Source organism: Nicotiana tabacum, chromosome 11, assembly GCF_000715075.1.
Source record: "Nicotiana tabacum cultivar K326 chromosome 11, ASM71507v2, whole genome shotgun sequence".
Taxonomy (NCBI): Eukaryota; Viridiplantae; Streptophyta; class Magnoliopsida; order Solanales; family Solanaceae; genus Nicotiana; species Nicotiana tabacum.
Genome location: NC_134090.1, coordinates 160,241,986 through 160,267,255, shown reverse-complemented (window position 1 = coordinate 160,267,255; position 25,270 = coordinate 160,241,986). Strand labels below are relative to the sequence as shown.

The following is a 25,270-nucleotide window of genomic DNA, read 5'->3' as shown; positions in this document are numbered from 1 at the left end:
ACACTTCCACGCACTTCATGATCTTTAAAGAGTTTTAGGAAGGACAACTGTAAGAGAAGTTGATCATTGTGTACCAAAACTGCAACTTACCCCGTATTAAGAGTACGTCAAATAGAAGTGAATTTGGAACTACAAAATATGTTCATAGAAAGAATGTTAATATAGAAGTCTAACAATAGAAGATTAAAAATGATCAAATTACAAACAAAATGCAAGTAGTGCACACGGAAGAGAATCAGAGAAGGTCGTTTGAAAAGGTTTAGCTCCATTCAACGCAAACCAATGCACATAATGAAGCAAGCCTACAATTAGGGGTGTACATGGATCGAGTTGGTTCGGTTTTTATCAAAACCAAATTAAATCAACTATATCGGTTTGAATTGGTTCGATTTTGTCGGGTTTTTCGGATTTTTTTGTTACATAAATATTATTTCAATCTTACTTTGTTAAAATTATAGATAAAGCTTTGATAAATGAATATATGTTTAGTAAATATTAAAAAAGATTGACAAACATATGATCTATTAAAATATTCTAATGGGAGAATTTTTTTAGTAACACATGATAGTTATTTTCTTAGCCGTCTAACAATAATTTTCCGTTAATTTACGCTTTCAAGGTTAATACATGAGAGGATCCCAAATATTTCTACATTTTCTAAAGAAAATTCACTATAAAGTCTTAAAAATATAAATAAAATTTATATATTTATATGTCGGTTTGGTTCGGATTTTTTTACTCAATACCAAACCAAGTCAAACCAAACCTAATCGGATTTTTTAATCGGTTTGGTTTGATTTTTCGGTTTGGTGCGGTTTTTCGGTTCGGTTTGAGGCCATTCCATCAAATCTTTGAGAAGGGGCCCAATCTCGTATTTGATGGTCGGCGTGGCGATAGGCTTCTTTAGAAAGGAGAGAATTTCAGAAAGTCATTCTCTCCAACCTTTTCTATCTATCTTTAGAAGTAGGGCGAGAGAAAGCAACCCTTCCTCTTGATCTGAGGTGCGAGGAGAAAGATTTCTTTTTTATGACTTCCACTTATCGATCATACCTACAATCATATAGATACAAATGTCTCAAAATGGCCGCAACATTTCAAAGTTCATGTAAATTTAGCAAATAACATAACAATACGGAAGCAAAGGGACAACCAACTAAGATTAAAACTTTAATCATCCTCAGTAAACCCACACTAAGTTTGATATTTACCGATATATTAATGAAAGTATGTAACTTCAGATATCTTGTAAAACCCAAGTTTCCAAAACAACAACTAGTTTCTTCCCTTCCACCAATCCATGGTTTGCTACTTGCTCTTACGAAGTATAATCGGACGGTTTCCACAGCCTTCCCTGAAAAGAGCATGAATTACCACATCATTAGGCATCTGGGTATAATATTACACCAATTCAATAACTAAACCTACTTCCAACCCAAACTTTGTGAACTCCGCAAGAAACCAGGTTTATGAAATTCATGCATACAAGTTTGGTTGATGTTGTTCTTTTCTCACTGATTTTTATTGTACTTAAACTGACTTTAGAAGCAGTCGTAAATGTTGTTTTCAGTATAGAGTTCTGTTACTTAGTTCCTTCACTATTCCTTCTTTTTTGTGGAGGGGGGAGGGGGAGGGAACAGGGATTACGCGTTCAAATACAAAACCAAGTGGCCTAATAGCAGGCACTCTTTATATCAACCCGAATCAATTGATATAAAGACATCAAAGTGGCATCAACCAGATGGAATATCAAGGGAACTGTTAGATCCAACTGAAAGCTACAACGCCCAAAGGCGGATCCAGGATTTTATGGCTGCGGATGCCACTCATAATGCCAAGCTACCACCAGTCAAGGATATTGTAAAAGAGTGATGTTTGGTCGATTCACTATATTTGAATATCTTAGTTCGGTTCGATCTATTTAGAATTAATACAATACGGCTAATAAAATTTTGGTATATAAATAAATACGCAATCACCAAATAAAAATATTTGGTCCAATTTGATATCAAGAAAAAAATAACGAATAACAAAGGAAAGTAATTAAAGTTATATTCAAACAAAACTTTGGAGATCTAGAAAATGAAAAAGGAAGCAAATACATAACGTACATAAGAAGTTTCGATCCTGGGGGCTACCCGGGCTAAAGGCCTGAAAAACTGTAGCTTTTACCATTGGCACCAACCGTCAGTTTGTTTTTATGGGTGGCGCCCTTTATTAATATCCATTTTATTATGTGAAATATCAGTATATACATTTAATGTTACCTGAGCGTCCGGGTGGCGTGACAACCCCTCTACACTACATAGATCCGCCCTTGACAACGCCTATCACTTATGAGTGATGGGTCTTCAAGAAGGTAAAAGCTGATCATGTAACTGTGACAGACCCACTACATCGATTATGCTGCAGTACCTTAAGCACAATAAGAGACACAACATTCATTATACTTGAATAACAGAAAACTTACCATTCATTTCTTCAAGTGCCGCAGCCGTCTAACGGGTTGGAAAAACTCACAAATCCATATCCCTTGGTCTTACCAGTCCGCTTGTCTCTCACAACCTGTCAACATGAATTGTAGAACCCCTTTGTTACCGAAACTTGCAAGCTACAACATACAATTATACAATAAAGTTCAAAGAGAGCAAGGCGAATATAAAATACTTTTTCTCCATTCTTTCTTTTCAGGTCTAATAACATCAGCATGATGGATCTTGAAATATAACTAATAGACTGTTTGGCCAAGTTTATTTTTGGCCAAAAATTGAGGTGTTTGGCCAAGCTTTTGGAAGGAAAAAAAGTGCTTTTGAGGAGAAGCAGAAAAAAGTAGCTTATCTCCAAAAGCACTTTTGAGAAAAATACACTTAGAAGCAGTTTTCTAAAGCTTGACCAAACACTAATTGCTGCTCAGAAGTGCTTTTCAAACTAATTAGCCAAACACAAACTGCTTCTCACCAAAAGTACTTTAGAGAAAAACACATTTGAAAAAAAGCACTTCTCGAAATAAGCTGATTTTTGCAGCTTGGCCAAACGGGCTATAAGAGACACTTCTTTTTTATCAGGCAACTAAGCTACACTTCTACATAACACATTACAACTGCAACTTTGGGCAATAAACAAATTACCAGTAGACTATGTCCTAATGAAGAGGTAAGGTATCACCACCGCTACAATCTTGTCAATTAGATGTAACCAATCTACAACCTTGATTAGATGCTCACTGCTTTAGACATCCAAAAACTGGCAATATCTCACACCCTTTTCATTGGCTTATTTCTTCAGTTTATGCAAATACACAGTAAAATACAGAACTAAGTCAACATGCATGTCTGCATTGTACCCCACCCCAAAAACAAGAAAAGAACACACACACACGAGCGCGCACGCGCACACAAACATACAACCTGAGGAATACAATTTTTGATCCTACAATGATACTATTAATATGTTCTCTTTAATTTTGACCATTCAGGAGAAGTCTCTCTCAAAACCAGATGCATGCGTACGACTATAGATGTACCCAGACTATCACTAGATGTCTATGCATTAGGATTTCTAGCTTTCTGAAGATTCATGAATGTTCGAGATGTAGAAATATGATGTAAGAAAAAAAAGAAAAGAATTAAATTTCTAGGGGACCAAAAATATCTCCCTTCATGACCAGATATACCAGTTCTCATATATGCCAATTAACAACAACAACAACATACCCAGTATAATCCTACATGTGGGGTCTAGGGAGGGTAATGTATATGCAGACCCTACCTGGAGAGGTAGAGAGGCTGTTTCCGATAGACCCTCGGCTCAAGAAAGCGTGAAGAGGAAGAGAAGGGAGAAGAAAAAGAAGAAGAAATAGGGGGAAGAAACAAACAAGAAGGAGACAAAGGACGATAAGACAAATGGGGGAAAACTATTGGAAATCAGTTCTCATGTATACCAGTTCTCATGTATGCCAATCAAAAACATAAAAATATAAAACTATTGGAAAAGTAAAATGATCTAACAGAACATACCTCAGCCATATTAAAGGTTGGAAACCTTGAAAAGGCTTTTGATAAGACATCATCATTCACCTCGTTCCCAAGATTACCACATAATATACGATAATTATCTGTGACACCATCCGAATAGTAACTTAGTTATTCCACTGTACTAGGATTTGCACCAATTCTACCAACAAAGGCACAAATAAGTGAATAACCATGGGAAACAGGTGCAAAAAGCCATCACAGAAGGAAGTGACTAGAGAACCAACAGTGGATACAATCACTGCAAACCATAATTCATGAAAGCGGAGCAATAAAGCATAATACTTAAACATCTTAGCCGCAAAAAGGATATACTCAAACATGTAGGATCTGATAGATTACTAGCAGAGTTTGTCTCCTTCACATCTAAGTTGCTCGGACTAGGGTGCGGCCGTGCGGGTATCCGATACGGGGACGGACCCGAGTATCGGATTCGGTAAAATCTAAATTTTAAGATTTGAGGGTGCGGATCCGGATATGGATACAGGTGCAGGGATTCGGCTAATAAAAAATAGAGCTATAAAAATATTGTAAATTTTGAGAGATATTCTGTGAAAATCTTACAAGAATATTGTAGAATTCAATCATTCATTCTCCAAGATGGTCATTATTCTTTCATTCTCCTAAATCTGTTTTATTTTTGATTTTGAGAAATCAAAATCTCAATTTTTCTCCCAAATTTGTCGATGGACTTCGGTCAAAGTGTCCAAAGACAGTTGACCGAATCCGGGACATATCCCGCTCCTGCTCCTGTCCCCATCTCGTATCGAGGGGACGACACCAAAATCGAAGAGTCCCCGCAACTTAGCTTCACATTCTTTTTTCTAAACACCTCTGGAGAAAGCACTAAAAGAAGTCAATGCATTTAGAAAGAGAAGACACAAAACTTCCCATATCTTAACTAACACAAATTCCTATAGTAGATCTATTTTCTATTCAAGCATCTATTATCCAGACAAGAGAGATAGCTAACACGGGTTATAAATTATAGTACTGTGAGATAGATAAAACGAGGTGGGGATAGGATGATTACATTAAGGATAGTATCGGGAAAGGAGACAATCAATATTATTAGTGCTTGTGCTCCACAAATTGATTAGCTGCAAAGCTAAGTTTTGAGAGAATATGAACACCATGGTTCAAGGAATTCCAGGAGACCAACAAACCTTTATAGGGGGGTGATGTAAATGGTCAATGTAGGTAAAGATAGTGACAATTTTGAACAAGTACCCAAGGGTTGAGGTTATGGAACAAGGAATTACGAAGGAAAGGCAATCTTAGAATGCACTTTAGCTTAAGATTTAGTAGTTGCTAACACATATTTTAAAAAGAGAGATTCTCACCTAATAACTTATAAGAGTGAAGGTAACCATATTGAAATAGATTTTATCCTTACAAGAAGATGTGATAGAACCACATGTAAGGAGTAAGGACTTGAAGGTACATCAGTACATGTGGAGTAACAGCAATATGTTAGTTAATCTAGATCAGTATTGTTATGGATTTTATGGAGTTGTTAGCTAGAAAAGAGTAGCAGATTGTCTGGTCGAGCCCTGTTTTGATTCTTGTATCCTTCTGTCCAAATTTTACTGTGCAATGTACAAACTAACAGCAATTCCTATACAGCACAAGCAATTTGAATTTCCAATCATACCCCGATATTGTTTGCAAGCACGTCAATGAAGAGCTGTTGTTCTTGTTTATGAAGTATAGTACCAATAGTAATACTTCTCCAAAACAGTCCTAGTTTTAACAAAATAAACTAATAGCAATAAGGGGCCAAAGCTATTTTTCCCTAGATGAATGCACAAGCAACGAATTCAAAAATTACCACTGCTTCCCTAAATTGTGTTTATAATGCAAAACACACCGTGTGCGGAATGTCAAAATATTAGGCCTACTTAGCTCCCCATTCTAGCATCAAGACAATCATTAGCTATGATCATCGTGTCTATCTCACTCTAACAAAGGCAGTCTGATATAATATTAGCATTTCAAAATAGGAAAGAGATAATGATCAAAAACAAACCTGGAATATCACTTTTTTCGCGAGTTTCCTACCTGAACTAACCATCACCAACTATTTATAACAACACTCCTCGACTAGTATCTGATGGTGCTGGAAACTCGCAAAAAAATGATGCTTCAGGTGTGTTTTGACCATTATCTCTTAACTTTTTTTAATAATTTTTCTATTAATTCCCTTAATTATCCGCGTGGAGTACCATTTGGCACCATTTTTAAACAAAAAAAAAAGAGACTGCACCGTCATATACTAAATGAACATCCATAATATAATATATTTATAACACTCCCCCTTGGATGTTCATTAAAAGATAATGTGCCTCATTAAAACCTTACTAGGAAAAACCACGTGGGAAAAAATCCTAGTGAAGGAAAAAGAGTATACATATTTAGTAATACGCATTGCTATGTGCCTCATTAAAAACCTTATAAGGAAAACCTCATGGGAAAAAACCTTAGTAAGGAAAAAAGAGTGCATCGCGTATTTTACTTCCCCTGATGAAAACCTTGTTTTAAATATTTGAGTCTCCGCATTCCAATTTTGTATACCATCTTCTCAAAAGTTGAAGTTGGCAAAGATTTAGTGAGTAAATCTGCTGGATTATCACTTGAACGGATTTGTTGCACATCAATGTCACCACTTCTCTGGAGATCGTGTGTGTAGAATAATTTTGGTGAAATGTGCTTCGTTCTATCTCCTTTTGTAAATCCTCCCTTCAATTGGGCTATACATGCAGCAATGTCTTCGTATAAAATTGTGGGTCTTTTCTCACATTTCAAACCATATTTTTCTCGAATAAAATGAATTATGGATCTCAACCATACGCATTCCCTACTTGCTTCATGAATAGCTATTATCTCAGCATGATTTGAAGAAGTAGCAACAATAGATTGCTTTGTGGAGCGCCATGATATGACAATACCTCCATATGTAAATACGTACCCGGTTTGAGATCGAGCTTTATGGGGATCAAATAAATAACATGTATCTGCATAACTAACAAGATCTGCACTATCTTTGTTAGCATAAAACAAACCCATATTAAGAGTTCCCTTTAAATATCGTAATATATGCTTAATCTCGTTCCAATGTCTCTGTGTAGGAGAAGAACTATATCTTGCTAGTAAATTAACAGAAAATGCTATGTCAGGCCTTTTAGCATTAGCAAGATACATTAGTGCACCAATTGCACTAGGATAGGGTACTTCGGGACCAAGGAGTTCCTCGTTCTCTTCTGGAGGTCGGAACAAATCCTTATTTACTTCATGTGATCGAACAACCATTGGTGTACTCAATGGGTGCGCTTTGTCCATGTAAAAGCGTTTTAAGACCCTTTTTGTATAGGCAGATTGATGGATAAAGATCCCGTCTGCTAAATGTTCAATTTGTAGACCAAGATAAAGTTTTGTCTTTCCATGATCTTTCATCTCAAATTCTTTCTTAAGATATTCAATTGCCTTTTGGAGCTCTTCTGGAGTTCCAACAAGATTTATGTCATCAACATAAACAGCAAGTATAACAAATTCTAATGCCATTTTCTTTATAAAAATACATGGACAAATAACATCATTTATGTAACCTTCCTTCAGCAAATATTTACTAAGGCAATTATACCACATGCACCCAGATTGCTTTAAACCGTACAAAGATCTTTGTAATCTAATTGAATAAATTTTCTGAGATTTTGAATTCGCTTCAGGCATTTTAAATCCTTTAGGGATTTTCATACAAATTTCATTATCAAGTGAACCATACAGATAAGCTGTAACTATATCCATTAGATGTATTTCAAGCTTTTCATGCAGTGCTAAACTGATGAGATATCGAAATGTTATGGCATCCATAACAGGTGAATAGTTGTCATCAAAATCAACTCCAAGTCGTTGTGAGAATCCTTGTGCAACAAGGCGAGCTTTATATCTTTCAACTTCATTTTTATCATTCCTTTTTTGCACAAAAACCCATTTATGCCCAACTGGTTTTATACCAGCAGGTGTTTGGACTATTGGTCCAAAGACCTCTCTTTTAACAAGTGACTTTAATTCTGATTGAATTGCCTCTTGCCATTTTGGCCAATCAGATCTTTGTCGACATTCTTCGACAGATCGAGGTTCAGGATCCTCACTATCTTGCATAATATTAAGTGCAACATTATATGCAAAAATATTATCCAGCACTATTTCAAATCGATTTAAATTAATCCCATCACCGATCAAACTTATTAAAAGTTCTTCACTCACATGAGCTTCGGGTTCATTGATTTCTTCAGGAATCTCAGAACTAATCAGATCTTGGGTCTCTTCAGGAGATCCCTTCATAGTATCGTTTTGATCATTTGTCGATTTTCTTTTTCGAGGATTTCGATCCTTAGAACCCAAAGGCCTACCACGCTTCAAGAGTGCTTTAGGTTCACTAGCTCTCATGCTAGTAAATGATCCTACCAGGACATCAATTCGGATAGACACATTCTCTGCTGGGATTTGTGACTTAGTTATCCTTTTCAAATCAGTAAATGCATCTGGCATTTGTTTGCTATATTCTATAAATGGATGATCTTCTGGACCTCCTGATTACATATAGGGGTACGGGGATCAAAGTGAGATAATGATGAAACTTTCCATACAATTTCTCTTTTGATTTCCTTTTTCTCTCCCCCTAATTGTGGGAAATTTGTTTCATCAAACCGACAATCTGCAAATCGAGCAGTAAATAAATCTCATGTCAATGGTTCAAGATATCGAATAATAGAGGGTGTTTCAAACCTAACATATATTCCTATCCTTCTCTGTGGTCCCATCTTACTGCACTGTGGTGGTGCTACTAGAACATATACAGCACATCCGAAAATTTGTAGATGGGCAATATTTGGTTCATGACCAAAAGCTAATTGTGACGGAGAATATTTATTGTAATGTGTCGGTCTGAGATGGATAAGTGATGCTACATGCAAGATAGCATGGCCCCAAACAGTAGTGGGCAATGTTGTTTTCATAAGTAGTGGTCTTGCTATCAATTGCAGGCGTTTAATAAATGACTCTGCAAGGACATTTTGAGTATGAACATAAGCTACAAGATGTTCAACTTTTATCTCAACTGATAGACAATAATCATCAAAAGCTTGAGATGAAAATTCTCCAACATTATCAAGGCTAATAGACTTTATAGGATAATCTGGGAATTATGCCCTTAATCGAATTATTTGGGCTAACAACTTTGCAAATGCCAGGTTGCGAGATGATAGTAGGAACACATGATACCATCTTGAAGATGCATTTATTAGAACCATAAAATATCTAAAAAACCCACTTGGTGGGTGAATAGGTCCACATATATCCCCATGTATACGCTCTAAAAAGGTAGGTGATTCAATGCCAACCTTCATTGGTGATGGGATCTAGTAATCATTTTCCCTTGATAACATGCATCATAAGAATATTCGTCATTTGTAAGAATCTTTAGGTTCTTTAATAGATGCCCACTCGAATTTTCAGTAATTCGTCTCATCATTATTGATCCAGGATGGCCCAAACGGCCATGCCAAAGCACAAAAGTATTTGAATCCGTAAACTTCTGGTTTACGATAGAGTGTGCTTCAACTATGCTAATTTTTGAATAGTATAAGCCAGAAGATAAGGTTGGTAACTTTTCTACAATGCATTTCTGGCCAGAAATATTTTTTGTAATACAAAGATATTCCCTGTTCATTTCATCTATTGTCTCAATATGATACCCATTTCGGCGGATATCTATAAAACTCAACAAGTTTCTTCGGGACTTGGAGGAGAACAATGCATTGTCTATAAGTTTTGTTCCCTTAGACAGAAATATAATGGCTCTTTCAGAGCCTTCAATCAAACTTATATTACCAGAAATTGTTGAAACATTTGCTTTTTCCTTATGGAAATAAGAAAAGTATTTCTGATCCTTGAATATGGCATGAGTTGTTCCATTATCAATAACACAAATATCTTCATAATTTGTCTTTGATCCAAACATAATTTGAGGATTATCCATATTCTTCAAAATGAAATAAATAAAATATATTATAGTAAACATCATTAAAAACATAACTTTTATTTATGTAAAATAATTACATAACCATACTATCTTTACAAATAACAAAAATTGAAATATTTACATTTCTACAGATTCACTATCGATTACATGACTTGTTTCTCCTTCTTGGAGTGCAAAGTAATCAGCTACATCTAAATTCATGAAGTCTAAATTATCTTCAGAAATAAAATTTGCTTCAGCATTTTTCTCTGTCTTCTTCAGGGAGGCTTGATAAAGCTCAAATAGGTGCTTTGGCGTACGACAGGTACGTGACCAGTGCCCTTTTCCTCCACATCTATAGCATGCATTTTCTGCATTTGGTGCTTGCACTGCTTCATGATTTTGTTCCTTCCTTTTCCACTGCTGGTGGTGAGGAGGTTTCTTTTGTGCATTATTATTACCATGATTGGGGTTTCTTTCCTGACCACGGCCATGACCACGACTAGGGCCACGACCTCTTCCACGTTTAGCTTGGTAGAAGTTCCAGTAGGTCGGCTTTCATGGTTTTTTATTAATAGCCCATTATGTTGCTCGGCTATAAGAAGATGTGAGATAAGTTCAGAATACTTTTTAAATCCCATCTCTAGATATTGCTGCTGCAGGAGCATATTCGAGGCATGAAAAGTGGTGAAAGTTTTTTCCAATATATCATGATCAGTAATATTATCACCACATAATTTCAATCGGAAAATAATTCTGAACATAGCAGAATTATACTCACTCATAGATTTAAAATATTGTAGCCTTAGATGGGTCCAATCATATCGTGCATGTAGAAGAACGACCATCCTCAGGTGGTCATATCCATCTTTCAAATTATTCCACAGTATGACTGGATCTTTAACAGTAAGATACTCCATTTTCAGGCCCTCATCAAGGTGATGGCGTAGGAATATCATTACTTTAGCACGATCTTGGTTTGATGCTTGGTTTTTGTCTTTGATGGTGTCTGCCAGACCCATCGTATCAAGATGAATTTCAGCATCAAGCACCCAAGACATGTAGCTTTTGCCCGATATATCCAGGGCCACAAATTCAAGTTTAGAAAGATTTGACATTATTTAGGAAAAGAAAGTTCATACCTCTAATACTTTCAAAGTATTTGCTCGAGATGACAGAGTCTCGTGCTGATAACGTATTATAAAATAAAGACTGTAAAGTAAAGACAATTATAGAGAGAAACTGATATATTATTCGAATTCAAACTGATGTACATAATGAACTGAAATCTCTTCTATTTATAGAAGAAAGGAAGCTGCTGTGTAAGCTGCTACTGCAAGCTGCTGTGTAAGCAGCTACTATACTCTTCTACTGAGAGCAATGTTTATCCATAACGGAATACTGAATGGATAAGCTCATTGTACCCAGTATAGATAATCTTCTACTAGGGGTAATGATTATCCATAACAGAGTACTGAAAGGATAAGCTCATTGTACCCGGTATGGATAATCTTCTACCGGAGGTAATGTTTATCCATAACGGAGTATCGAAAGGATAAGCTTATTATACCCGGTATGGATAATCTTCTACCGGAGGTAATGTTTATCCATAACCGACTACCGAAGTAATAAGCTTCTTCAGGAAGCTTATTTTCAATAGAGTACTAAATAGATAAACATATTTATGGCGGAGTCCCATATCGATAAGTTTCTTCAGGAAACTTATTTACAATGGAGTACTAAATGAATATCCATAATATAATATATTTATAACAATTAGCAATATATAAACCAGAAAAAACAAATGGAAAAAAGCAATAGTAATAGCAGCAAGCACTAATACAATAGTGTACTAGAAAATTGAAGCGGAAGATAGTACTAAAGACAACCCTAATACTTGCACTCCAAGAATCAAAGACAATGTACTAGTCAGTTAGCCATAATAAATCAGGAACATATTAGAAAGGCACACTATGATCTACTACCCATCTATCCTAATCTTCAACCTTCATATCCTTCTGTTATAGGCCATGTCTTCGGTAAGCTGAAGTCGCGCTATGTCTTGACTGATCACTTCTCCCCAAGACTTTTTAGGCTATCATCTACCTCTTCTGCTGCCTACCAGTGCCAGTTGTTCACACCTACTCACTGGACATCTAGGCTTCTCCTTCTTACATGCCCGAACTATCTTGCTTCACGCATCTTATCCTCCATAGGGGCCACACCCACTTTCTCCCGAATATCCTCATTTTTAATCTTTTCCAACTTAGTATGCCCGCATCCAACGTAACATCCTCATTTCAACTACGTTTATTTTCTAGATATGAGTGTTTACCCGTAAAATGGTACAATTGAATTTATACGTGGTTTATGGACAAGTGAATTAATTTGATCCTGAAATAACATATGAATTAGATAAAAATATGATACTTAACCTTGAGATTGAGATAAAATAGCAAAAATAGTAATTCCGGGAGCAGGGCTTCCGGGCACAATAACAATGATATTATTATACGAGAGGATAAGATTATATTGAGCTTTGAATATAAAGTAGCGTATGTTTGCCAGAAAATTCATGTCCTTTTCAATGATAATAAAGCTCACTATTTATAGCTGCGCTTGGGGAACGAGGTCCTAGGATCAAGCCCCTATTTAATGACAATTATAAGGGCCACTGAAGAATGTGTAACGATGGATAGTTAATGCCATATTCCTTGTAATGGGGCCGCATAATTAATGCTATAGAATATTTCTCATTAAATGCTATCGGGTGACAGGCATTTATTTCGTCTTTATGAGTATAATTTTCTCCGGTAGCAGATGCGAATTTTGCCTTCAGATTCAAGTATCTTTTGTCTCCACATGTCACTTCCTTATGCGATCATTTAATATAAACATATTTTACCCTATACAGATAGTCCCCCTGCTTTCCGATGACATATTTTTGTGTCGCCGGGAAGTTGGTAGAAACACCTTCTTTAGCGAGAAATTCACTGACCCCTCTGGATAATTTTCTGACGGTTGATTAGACGCAAGTCTCCGTATTTAATGCCTCGAACATGCATCATCCCATGATTTAGCATCACTTTTGCCGGTTATCGAGGTAATTATGACCACAATTTTAGACGCCTATTCTGTCGCTTATACGCATCAAACTTCTTAATTTACACTTCATAATTCTTCAAACTTTCTCAAACTCTATTTATTCAACTCGAACATTATCTTCAACCTTTCTTTAACCTTCTTTCTAAGAGAAAAACCTTTCCTTCTATACTAATATAGAATGATTTCATCTTCTAAAAACCCCAGTTCCTCAAAGAACAAAGGTAAAGACGATGAGGCTGCTCTTCCTACGGTGAGCATCATCATCCCCAGAAGTCTTGTCACTGTCACACCTCCCTTTTCCGCGCCCGAAGGGCGCATGGGAGTTTTTTCCAATTAAAGGACAATCGAAATGGGATTGGTTTATTAATCTCAGAGTCGCCACTTGGGAGATTTAGGGTGTCCCAAGTCACCAATTTTAATCCCGAATCGAGGAAAAGAATGACTCCATATTACAGTCTGCGCACCAGAAATCCGGATAAGGAATTCTATTAACTCGGGAGAAGGTGTTAGGCATTCCCGAGTTCCGTGGTTCTAGCACGGTCGCTCAACTGTCATATTCGGCTTATTTATCTAATTTTAAATACAATATGAACCTATGTGCAAATTTATCTTTTAACCGCTTTACTATTATTTTTTTTTTTTTTAGGAATGTGAACATCGCTTAAAATATATCTTTGGACTGTGTCACATGAAATGCACCCACAACCCGAAACATATTTTATTTGATGTTTTAGGATTTGGATTTGGGTCGCATGAAATGCACACCCAAGTTTAAGAAAGTAAATTATTAAACACGCGCCTAAAGAGGCTATCGCGTTATTATTTTGCGGAGGCCGTGAAGTTCGCTAAACGACCCTCCTGAATTCTAAGTAATTTTAAACAAGAATTTACTGAGGGCCCCGCAATCTGTATTTTTATTCGGCGAGGCTCATCTCATTCTTATTTTTTTTAAGAATTTGCAACGTCATGGAAATGCATCTCGGGCCGCGCCACAATCAATGCGCCCGTGACTAGAGACATATTTCGACTCCGTTGAGATTTGGATTTGGGTCACATAAATGTGCACCCGAGTTTAGGGAGATAACATTATTAAAGGCGCGCCTAAAGCAACTAGCGCATTATTATTTTTGGGGCAGGGCCGTGAAATTTACTAAACGGCCCGTCCCGGAATCTAAGTATTTAATACATATATTTTGCGAGGGCTCCGCAATTCGTACATTTTTATTTAGCGAAGCTCGCCTCTTTTTTATTATTATTATTTTTTATTATTTTTTATTTTTTATTTTTTTTATATTTTTAAAGGGATGCCATTTTTACGCCTTTAACCATACTAAATCTTACAACCTCTTTACAAATACAATCTCATAACTTGTCAAGATTTAACAAAGGAAGTTAAGCGGATGAGTGTTTCGGGCGTAGCAACAACATGTACTAATACTAATTTTGTCCAAATAAACTAAGACAATAATAACATAACACATTGAACGAAAATGCATACGGTGAAACATAAGCAGAAAATTATCATATCAATTGATATATTGCAACTTCAAACATTGAACGTAAAATTTCTTTAATCCAATACATCGAGGTTTACTAACCTTTGAACCTCAACAAACTCCGAACGACAAACACGATTCCGACGGAACTCGAGCCGGACCTCTCTAAACGAAGAACAACGATGGAACCTCGGACAACAACTCGGCGCACCGGACCTCGACGAGCCAAAGTCGACCACGACGGGAAAACAGAAAACTCGGTCAAGAAGGATTGAAGCAACCTTCTGTTGCTCGGAAACGCAGCTACGACTGCTTGGAGGTTGACGACGTTGGACTGAAAATGGCGGACTGGTTCTGGAGGTTGACGACGGTGGTTATGGCGTCGCTTGGTGGTGGCGATGCAGTAGAGTCGACGGGTTTGGGTAGTGGTCGACGGAGGGCTGGAGGTTGACGATGGTGGTTATGGCGTCGTTTGGTGGTGGCAATGCAATAGAGTCGACTGGTTTGGGTAGTGGTCGACGGAGGGCTGGAGGTTGACGATGGTGGTTATGGCGTCGTTTGGTGGTGGCGATGCAGTGATGGAGCTGGAGGTTGACGATGGTGGTTATGGCGTCGTTTGGTGGTGGCGATGCAGTGATGGAGCTGGAGCTCGCGGGCTGGGGGAAGGTGACGATGGTGGCGCTGGGAGGAGGAGGGTCCGTGTGGTGGTGGTGTTTGGAGCGTTTGGACGTGGGGAAGGTGAAAGGGGGGGGCGGTCCGGTAAGGTTTTCTCTTCTTCTTCTTTGTGAAGAAGAAGATGAACAGTGCAAAGAAATTTTCCGTTTTTTTTTTCTTTTTCTGACCAAAAATCCCCCAAAATCCCTCATTCCTTATTTGTCCGTGTATTTGTATAGTCTCTGCCCAGAAAATTGAGCCCCACGCGTGGTGGGGTTCGAGGCATATGTCCCCCACGCGTGGTGGGGTTCCCCACGTGTCCTGGACACGGTTTATTATGGGCTAGGTCCGAAAATTAGGCCTAAAACCGGGTAGTTTAAACCCGAATATTATTCTTTTGCCCGGACCCGAGAAATAGGAACACGTTGCTTAACTAGTCCTATGTAAGCAAAATAACTACCAAAAATAAGACTAGTATTTAAACAAAACTATATATATTTTTTTTAAAAAAAGTATTTTTTAAAGATTTAAAATAGCTACAAAATATTAATGAAACTATTTTTTTTTGTAATTTTCGTTTTTCTTAAATATTAAGATAAAATATGAAGTAATATATATTTTTTTTTTGTATTTTTCAAAGTTAAAATGACTATAGAATATTAATAAAATTATATTTTTTTGTAATTTTCGAATTTTATATAAAGTACCAAAATAAAGTACAATTTTTGTATTTTTCAAGTTTATGAGAAATACATAAACTAACATTTATATATATATTTTGTGATTTTTTTTCTTTTTGCAACAAAAATAAGGTAAAATAGTTAAAATAGCTATACTAGACCCAATTTCACATATTCACGCTAAAAATGTGAAAATTCTCGGGGAGGGTTAAAAATCACGTGCTTACAGCTGCCCCTCTTTGACTGGAAACACGAAGAGTTTTCCGACAAAGAACGACTAGACGTGTTTTTTGACCCGACCATTGCTTGGACGGACTACACTTAAGGAAAGGGAGGGATTGTGACCGAGCCCTGGTATCTGAGCTGCCTACATATCCTTGGTTATACAGGAATCAGGCCACGTGTAGTTCGGAAATGAGAGAGATAGTGAAGTGTACCGAGGTGAAGAGCCGATCGAGGTGCCGTTCCGTCGAGGTTCCGGTCCGCGATCCTGTCATTACAACAAAAATGAAAACTGAAAAAGACTAACTAAGCCTATCAGCTACTAGTTACAAGGATTCCTATCTCTTAAGTCTTCTGAAGCTTGGTCTTGAGTCTTGAATGGTGCTTCACGCAGACTTTGGATCTGAACCTTGATACTTGCTAGTTGTAGGTGCTAGTTCTTGAGCAGACCACATTTGCTCTCCACTTTCGTGTTTTTCTCCCTTTTTGTTTTTCTCTTTTCTGACCAGCCTTTTGTGAATGCTGGGGATTTTTATTGCTTCTTGCTGGGGATTCCTGTTGTATTCCTCTGCTTTATTGATTATGAGTGTGCTCCTTTCTCATATGAGCGGGCTTTTGACTTCAATACTTCAATTGTATTCCCTTATTCTCCAGGTGGGTGCCTGATTTCTATTTCTTTTGTCCTTGTTCTCCAGGTGGATGCCTGATTTCTTCTTTCTGTTGTCCTTGTTCTCCAGGTGGACGCCTGACTTCTATTTTTCTTTGTCCTTGTTCTCCAGGTGGACGCCTGATTTCTTCTTTTCTTTGACACGCAACAACCTCCGTTCTACAGGCGGGTCCCTGACAATCAAAACAAACAAAACAAACAAAATTTCCTAACCCAGTTTGTACTAGGAAGATTCGTGAGTCGTTAGCAAAATTGTAACTCATTTATACTACTGATGCAATGATGAGTAAACTAAAGACTAGGCTAGGATGTGCATCTCCTACGGGTAAAACAAAACTTTTGTTAGCAAATGCGTCTGCTAAAATAAAACCTCAATGACTCAAACAAAAGTATTCCCGCATTATACTGGTGAGCGACCTAGAACTTAAATGTATTCCCGCATTATACTGGTGGGCGACCTAGAACTTAAAATGTATTCCCGCATTATACTGGTGGGCGACCTAGAACTTAAATGTATTCCCGCATTATACTGGTGGGCGACCTAGAACTTAAAATGTATTCCCGCATTATACTGGTGGGCGACCTAGAACTTAAATGTATTCCCGCATTATACTGGTGGGCGACCTAGAACTTAAAAGTATTCCCGCATTATACTGGTGGGCGACCTAGAACTTAAAAGTATTCCCGCATTATACTGGTGGGCGACCTAGAACTTAAAATGTATTCCCGCATTATACTGGTGGGCGACCTAGAACTTAAAAGTATTCCCGCATTATACTGGTGGGCGACCTAGAACTTAAAAGTATTCCCGCATTATACTGGTGGGCGACCTAGAACTTAAAAGTATTCCCGCATTATACTGGTGGGCGACCTAGAACTTAAAAGTATTCCCGCATTATACTGGTGGGCGACCTAGAACTTAAAAGTATTCCCGCATTATACTGGTGGGCGACCTAGAACTTAAATGTATTCCCGCATTATACTGGTGGGCGACCTAGAACTTAAAAGTATTCCCGCATTATACTGGTGGGCGACCTAGAACTTAAAATGTATTCCCGCATTATACTGGTGGGCGACCTAGAACTTAAAAGTATTCCCGCATTATACTGGTGGGCGACCTAGAACTTAAAAGTATTCCCGCATTATACTGGTGGGCGACCTAGAACTTAAATGTATTCCCGCATTATACTGGTGGGCGACCTAGAACTTAAAAGTATTCCCGCATTATACTGGTGGGCGACCTAGAACTTAAAATGTATTCCCGCATTATACTGGTGGGCGACCTAGAACTTAAAATGTATTCCCGCATTATACTGGTGGGCGACCTAGAACTTAAAATGTATTCCCGCATTATACTGGTGGGCGACCTAGAACTTAAAAGTATTCCCGCATTATACTGGTGGGCGACCTAGAACTTAAATGTATTCCCGCATTATACTGGTGGGCGACCTAGAACTTAAAAGTATTGAAATTGTTTCCCCGTTCTTCCGAGAAAATTTTCGACAATCGGCAGAAAATTTTCTGCCCCGGTTTTTGGTAACTTCCATGGCATTGCATCTTGTTGCCGTCATCAATTCTTTGCTCTCCTGCAAAAGACAAAAGGATTTAGTCAGTTTTAATCGTGGTGGTAGAGGGTGCCTTTCTGGCGAGCAATTTTCCTCTCTTCCCCTTTTCTTGCTCTTTGTCCCCATAATTGGTTGGCAGGCAAAGTTGCCTGTTGGGGGTCTCTAGCCTGCTGAGGATTGGTTTTCAATTTATCCCCTTTTCCGCTTTCTCTTTAAACACATGATGTGGGAGTCTGCTTCTAACTCCCGAAACCACTCCCTTTTGGAGCTTACTTCTTCCAAAAATTTTCGGGCACAATCCCTGCATTGCCTGGGACCGGCCTTTAAGATTGTTTGTATCATCCTGCATTGGATGAATTCTCCTTTGGTTTCTGGTAGTAAGCTTTGAAAAATCCTTTCAAGACACATTTTAGGAAAAGAAATAAAGACATGGAAAAAAGAAAAACTTTCTGAACCAATATTTCGTGGGAGGAGACAATCCAAAGAACTTATCTGGAGGACACAACTGGTCCCCGTGATCATGACGTGCACCATAGATTCCCGACCCAGTCTATTTGTATCAATCGATTTGTCCGACGGTCTGACTTGCTGGGGATGATAAATGGATGTTCATCTTGTTGCGAATGTGGTAGCTTTGCTGATCTGTTTCGTCGCCTCATAGTGCCCTTCGAGGGGTTTTCACTAATGAGACTCTCTCTTTTCTCTCATCTCCCGGCGCCTTATGGTGCCTGTGAAGGTCTTCACCAATAAGACTCTCTCATTTTATATCCCTCATCTTACATCGCCTCTCGGTGCCTGCGAAGGTTTTCACCGATGAGACTCTCTCATTTTATTTCTTTCGAGGAATCGGGGTGTTGTAGATACGACCCTCTTTTCTGGAGATTCCTTCGACTATCAATTCGTTCCCAATCTTACGACCCTCTTCTTTGCTGGGGCTTGGTGTATTATTCTCGGTCTTATTCGCCTGACTCGACATCTCTTGAACATTGATCGGGAGGTCTTTTGGACGTTGATGTTGGTGTGGGGTTAAAGAAAGGCTATGAAAGAAATGAAAATAATTTGATGGGTGATGTGCTACAACCTTTGGAATCGAACCTTTGTTGGAATTTTAAAAACATAACTTCTGCCCCAGTTTTCTTGCTTGGGGAATTTATTATTTATACTTATGTTGCGCTATGTGCGTTACGCACGCTGTGCCTATTACGCACACTATGTACATTATGCATCGGATATCCCCTATGATGCATACTATGACCGAGCCGTGAGGCGCCTACGTATCCTCTTTGAGGAATCAGGTCAAACGTAGTTCCCACGGTTTTGTATTTCTTATGATTTTATCTTCTTTTTTCTTCTTTTTTTTCTTCTTTTTTTTTCATGTCCTTTCCATTAGTGATTCCAAAAGAGGGGTATGAAAGAATTACTTAAGGCTCAAAGGGGGAAGCAAGGGTTAAACAGTGTTTGGATAGAAGAAAGAATTGCCTCCGTCATCTCATTATCCATCAAATGCCAAATACAAACAAATAAACCAAAAATTGCCATAATTAAAGATATTACGCATAATATCTCTTGACTGCATCTGAATTGATAGCCATGTCGACACATCTACCCTCGATATCTGTCAAACACAGAGCGCCGTTGGACAATACTCTGGTCACGATATAAGGCCCTTGCCAATTTGGGGCGAATTTGCCTTTTGCTTCGACCTGATGTGGGAGGATCTTCTTTAACACCTGCTGCCCTACCTCAAACTTCCTGGGGCGCACCTTCTTGTTATATGCTCTTGCCATTCTCTTCTGATACAGTTGACCATGGCACACTGCTGCCAATCTTTTCTCATCTATCAGGCTCAACTGTTCCAATCGAGCTTTTACCCATTCATCATCATCAATCCCGGCTTCAGCGACAATTCGGAGGGACGGAATTTCGACCTCCGCTGGGATCACGGCCTCAGTTCCATACACCAACAAATAAGGAGTTGTGCCTATGGAAGTCCGGACGGTAGTGCGGTAACCCAACAAAGCAAAGGGCAATTTCTCGTGCCACTGTCTGGACCCTTCCACCATTTTTCGCAGTATCTTCTTGATATTCTTATTGGCTGCTTCGACTGCTCCATTTGCCTTAGGACGATATGGGGTGGAATTGCGGTGTGTAATCTTGAATTGTTGGCATACCTCTTTCATCAGGCTGCTATTAAGATTCGCACCGTTATCTGTGATGATCACTTTTGGGATCCCAAATCTGCAGATGATATGGGAGTGAACAAAGTCCACCACTGCTTTCTTAGTTACTGATTTGAAGGTTTTAGCCTCAACCCATTTGGTGAAGTAATCAATGGTCACTAGAATGAACCTATGACCGTTGGACGCTGCTGGCTCGATGGGCCCAATGACATCCATGCCCCATGCTACAAACGGCCAGGGTGCTGACATCGTATGTAACTCTGTTGGCGGAGAACGAATTAAATCTCCATGTATCTGGCACTGATGGCATTTCCTTACGAAAGTGATACAGTCGTGTTCCATGGTTAGCCAATAACACCCTGTTCGAAGGATCTTTCTTGCCAATATATATCCGCTCATGTGTGGCCCACAAACTCCGGCATGTACTTCTGCCATAACCGTCGTTGCCTGCCCGGCATCTATGCATCTCAACAATCCCAAATCCGGGGTTCTTTTGTACAATACTCCTCCACTGAGGAAGAAACCATTCGACAAACGCCGAAGGGCTCTTTTTTGGTCCCCAAAAGCATGTTCTGGATATATCCCCATCCTAAGGTATTCTTTGATATCATGAAACCAGGGTTCGCCATCCGCTTCTTCTTCTATGGCATTGCAGTAGGCGTGCTGATCACGGACCTGGATGTGTAGAGGATCAACATACATTTTGTCAGGGTGGTGCAGCATTGATGCCAAGGTGGCTAAGGCATCCGCAACCTCATTGTGAACTCTCGGGATATGTTTGAACTTTACCGATCGAAATTTCTTGCTCAGATCATGCAAGCATTGTCGGTATGGTATGAGCTTTAGATCTCGTGTTTCCCATTCACCCTGAATTTGATGTACCAAGAGGTCCGAGTCTCCCAAGACCAAGACGTCTTGGACACCCATGTCAGCAGCCAAGCGCAGACCCAGAATGCAAGCTTCATATTCGGCCATATTGTTGGTGCAATAGAAGCGTAGTTGAGCCGTAACAGGATAATGCCGTCCTGTTTCAGAAATGAGTACTGCTCCTATTCCAACCCCTTTTGCGTTTGCCGCTCCATCGAAGAAAAGCTTCCAACCCGGTTCCTCGGGTATTTCCAACTCATTCGTATGCATCACCTCTTCGTCAGGAAAATACGTTCTTAAGGGCTCGTATTTCTCATCGACGGGATTCTCTGCCAAATGGTCTGCCAGTGCCTGGGCTTTCATGGCCGTCCTTGTCACGTAGATGATATCAAATTCTGTGAGCAGAATTTGCCATTTTGCCAACCTTCCCGTGGGCATAGGTTTCTGAAAGATATACTTCAACGGGTCCACACGGGATATGAGATAAGTAGTGTATGAAGACAGGTAGTGCTTCAACTTCTGAGCTACCCAAGTTAGGGCGCAGCATGTTTTCTCGAGTTGAGTGTACTTGACCTCATGCACTGTGAATTTCTTGCTAAGATAGTAGATGGCCTGCTCCTTCCTCCCTGTGTCATCATGTTGCCCCAATACACAACCAAATGAATTTTCCAAGACCGTCAGGTAAAGGATTAGGGGTTTCCCGGGCTTAGGTGGGACCAATACGGGTGGATTAGACAGATACCCTTTGATTTGGTCGAAGGCCTCCTGACACTCTGCTGTCCAACCTACTGCAGCATCCTTTCTCAGTAGCCGAAATATGGGCTCACAAGTTGCTGTGAGTTGAGCGATGAACCTGCTGATGTAGTTGAGTCTACCCAGCAAACTCATTACCTCTGTTTTGTTCCTTGGCGGTGGCAAGTCTCGGATGGATTCAATTTTGGATGGGTCTAACTCAATCCCCCGTCGACTGACGATGAATCCTAGCAACTTTCCTGATGGAACCCCGAATGCGCATTTGGCCGGGTTAAGCTTGATATCATACCTCCGGAGTCTTTGGAAAAATCTCCTTAGGTCTGCCACATGGTCCTCCTGACGCCAAGATTTGATGATCACATCATCGACGTACACTTCTATTTCTTTGTGTATCATGTCATGGAACACAGCAGTCATTGCTCGCATGTACGTTGCTCCTGCGTTCTTTAATCCGAACGGCATTACCCGATAGCAGTAGGTTCCCCATGGCGTAATAAACGCTGTCTTCTCGGCATCCTCTTCGTCCATTAGGATCTGATGATAACCCGCATAGCAATCCACAAAGGATCCGATCTCGCGCCCAGCGCAATTATCGATCAGGATATGAATGTTGGGTAACGGGAAATTGTCCTTGGGACTTGCTTTGTTGAGGTTGCGGTAGTCGACGCACACCCTGATTTTTCCATCCTTCTTTGGGACTGGTACTACATTGGCCAGCCACTCGGGATACCGAGTGACCCGAATGACCTTCGATTGCAACTGCTTAATCACTTCTTCTTTGATCTTTACACTCATTTCTGTTTTAAATTTCCTTAGTTTTTGCTTGACCGGAGGGTATGCCGGGTCAGTGGGCAATTTGTGAACCACTAAATCGGTGCTCAATCCAGGCATATCATCATATGACCATGCAAAAACATCTTTGAATTCCCTGAGAGTTTCGATCAATTCTGCTTTGACATTCGGCTCAATGTGGATGCTAATTTTGGTCTCTTGGATGTTATCAGCGTCTCCTAGGTTCACAGCCTCAGTGTCATTTAGGTTAGGCTTGGGTTTCTCTTCAAATTGGCACAGTTCTCGGTTTATTTCTTCGAAGGCTTCCCCTTCGTCACCTTCGGGTTCATTATCACAAACGACCTCTTGCATCATTGAGTCAGATTCAGATTGATTATTTAGACTAGGTCGAAGATCCGCTGTGCATGCCATGTCATTAGGACCAGTAAAAAGAGAACTGTTCAGAAAGAAAAAGAACAAAACAAGAAATTAAAAATGGGACAAAAGAAAAGAATTTTATTAAATTTGCAGGATAAAAAGGGTTCACACTTTTACAAAACGAAAGTAAAATTGGGATTACACCCTTGAATAATCCGATCAAACAAACAAACAAACAAAACAGTAATCAAAGCCTACTACCAAGACTCCCCTCGGACAGGGAGAGGAGTAACCGTCCAATTGTTGGTCTTGGCCTCAGGCCCCACAAATTGTATCTCTGCTCTGCTGGAACCCTCTCCAGCTTCCACCATACTGACATCCGCGAATAGTCTCTCAAAACTCTGATTCAGGTCTTCACTTATGCCGATCAAAGGTCCTCGAATCTTTGGGATCGCTGACCCCTTGGCACTAGCTTTAACAAAAGACCTTGAGAGGCGTGGCACTGGTTTAGGCAGAAACCAGACCCTCTTCTTCATTTTTCGCGCTTGCTTCCTGTCTGCTGTGGTTGGTTTGAACCCCAACCCGAAAGTTTCCAGATTCTTAGGAAGGGAGACAGGTTGGACTATCCCTTGAAGTTCAACTCCCAGGCCTTTTCCCGGCACAAACCCATTACCCAGCATTTCTGATACCATCATTACTGTTGCGGCAGTCACCCTAGGGTGCGGGATGATTTCTCCTTCAGAAATTTTGTTGGCCGACCCTGTATCGAGAATCTGGTAGACCCAGGGACCCTTGTCATCAGTGGTCTCTATGAAAGGCACAATGGTTCCGCCCATGGTGCATGTTGTATCCTCGCCGTGCAACACGACCTCTTGTCTTTCCCACTCGAACTTCACTGTCTGATGTAGGGTGGAAGGCACCGCTTTAGCCGCATGAATCCAAGGTCGTCCTAACAGCAAGTTGTAAGATACCGTGGCGTCCAACACCTGGAATTCCATGGTAAACAGGACCGGGCCAATGGTTAGTTCAAGTACAACATCCCCCACAGTGGCTGTTCCGTTTCCGTCAAACCCTCGGACACATATGCTATTCTCCCGGATTCTTCCACGGTCAATCTTTAACTGGTCCAGGGTGGATAATGGACAAATATTGGCGCTTGAGCCATTATCCACCAATACTCGGGTTACCACCGAGTCTTCACATTTGACAGCTAGGTATAGAGCTTTGTTATGCTCCGTACCTTCCACCGGTAGGTCATCATCTGAGAATGTCACTCTGTTCACCTCGAAAATCTTGCTAGCAATGGTTTCCAGGTGGTTTACAGAAATCTCACTGGGTACATGGGCCTCGTTCAATATCTTTAACAGGGCCCGACGATGTTCCTCGGAATGGAGGAGTAATGACAATAGTGAGATCTGGGCAGGTGTTTTTCTCAGCTGCTCAACCACAGAATAGTCTTGCACTTTCATCTTCCTCAGGAAGTCTTCAGCCTCTTCTTCTGACACTGGCTTCTTGGTTGCCACTGGGTTTGTTTTTCTTAACTCCACCGGAGCAAAGCATCGACCTGATCGAGTCAGCCCTTGCGCTTCACAACTGACTTCTTCCACCTGTTTTCCTTGGTATGTCACCACTGCTTTTTCATATTTCCAGGGCACAGCCCTGCTGTCAAGCATTGGCAGTTGGACCACCGGCTTTATGGTCACCCGTTCTCTACATACCCCTTTCAACATGACTGCCGGTGTGGGCAGGATCCCTGGTATTACCAACTTGCTTGGCTCGGGTTTGCTTGCTATGGCGGACGGGTTCTTCCCCCATATTACTACCGGCTTGACGCCTTCTCCCTGCGACTGTACATTTGTTCCTCCACTGGTTAAGACTTCTT

The 25,270-nt window shown here is 39.8% G+C and overlaps 1 long non-coding RNA gene across 4 annotated transcripts; it reads right to left on the bottom strand.

Annotated features, from left to right (window-relative positions):
* Window positions 1-275: 275 nt before the first annotated feature.
* LOC107768563 (uncharacterized) lies at window positions 276-6,047 on the bottom strand. 4 transcript variants are annotated; one of them, XR_001644173.2, is made up of 5 exons: window positions 3,126-3,724; window positions 2,468-2,562; window positions 2,265-2,375; window positions 1,209-1,351; window positions 276-1,050 (listed from the first exon to the last, which is right to left on the bottom strand). It is a non-coding gene; the product is annotated as an uncharacterized LOC107768563 (long non-coding RNA). The 4 variants fall into 4 exon arrangements; XR_001644172.2 differs by lacking the exons at window positions 276-1,050; window positions 3,126-3,724 and adding exons at window positions 4,014-4,111; window positions 5,860-6,047 and having other exon boundaries at window positions 1,131-1,351; XR_001644174.2 differs by lacking the exons at window positions 276-1,050; window positions 3,126-3,724 and adding an exon at window positions 3,766-3,951 and having other exon boundaries at window positions 1,131-1,351.
* Window positions 6,048-25,270: the final 19,223 nt, after the last annotated feature.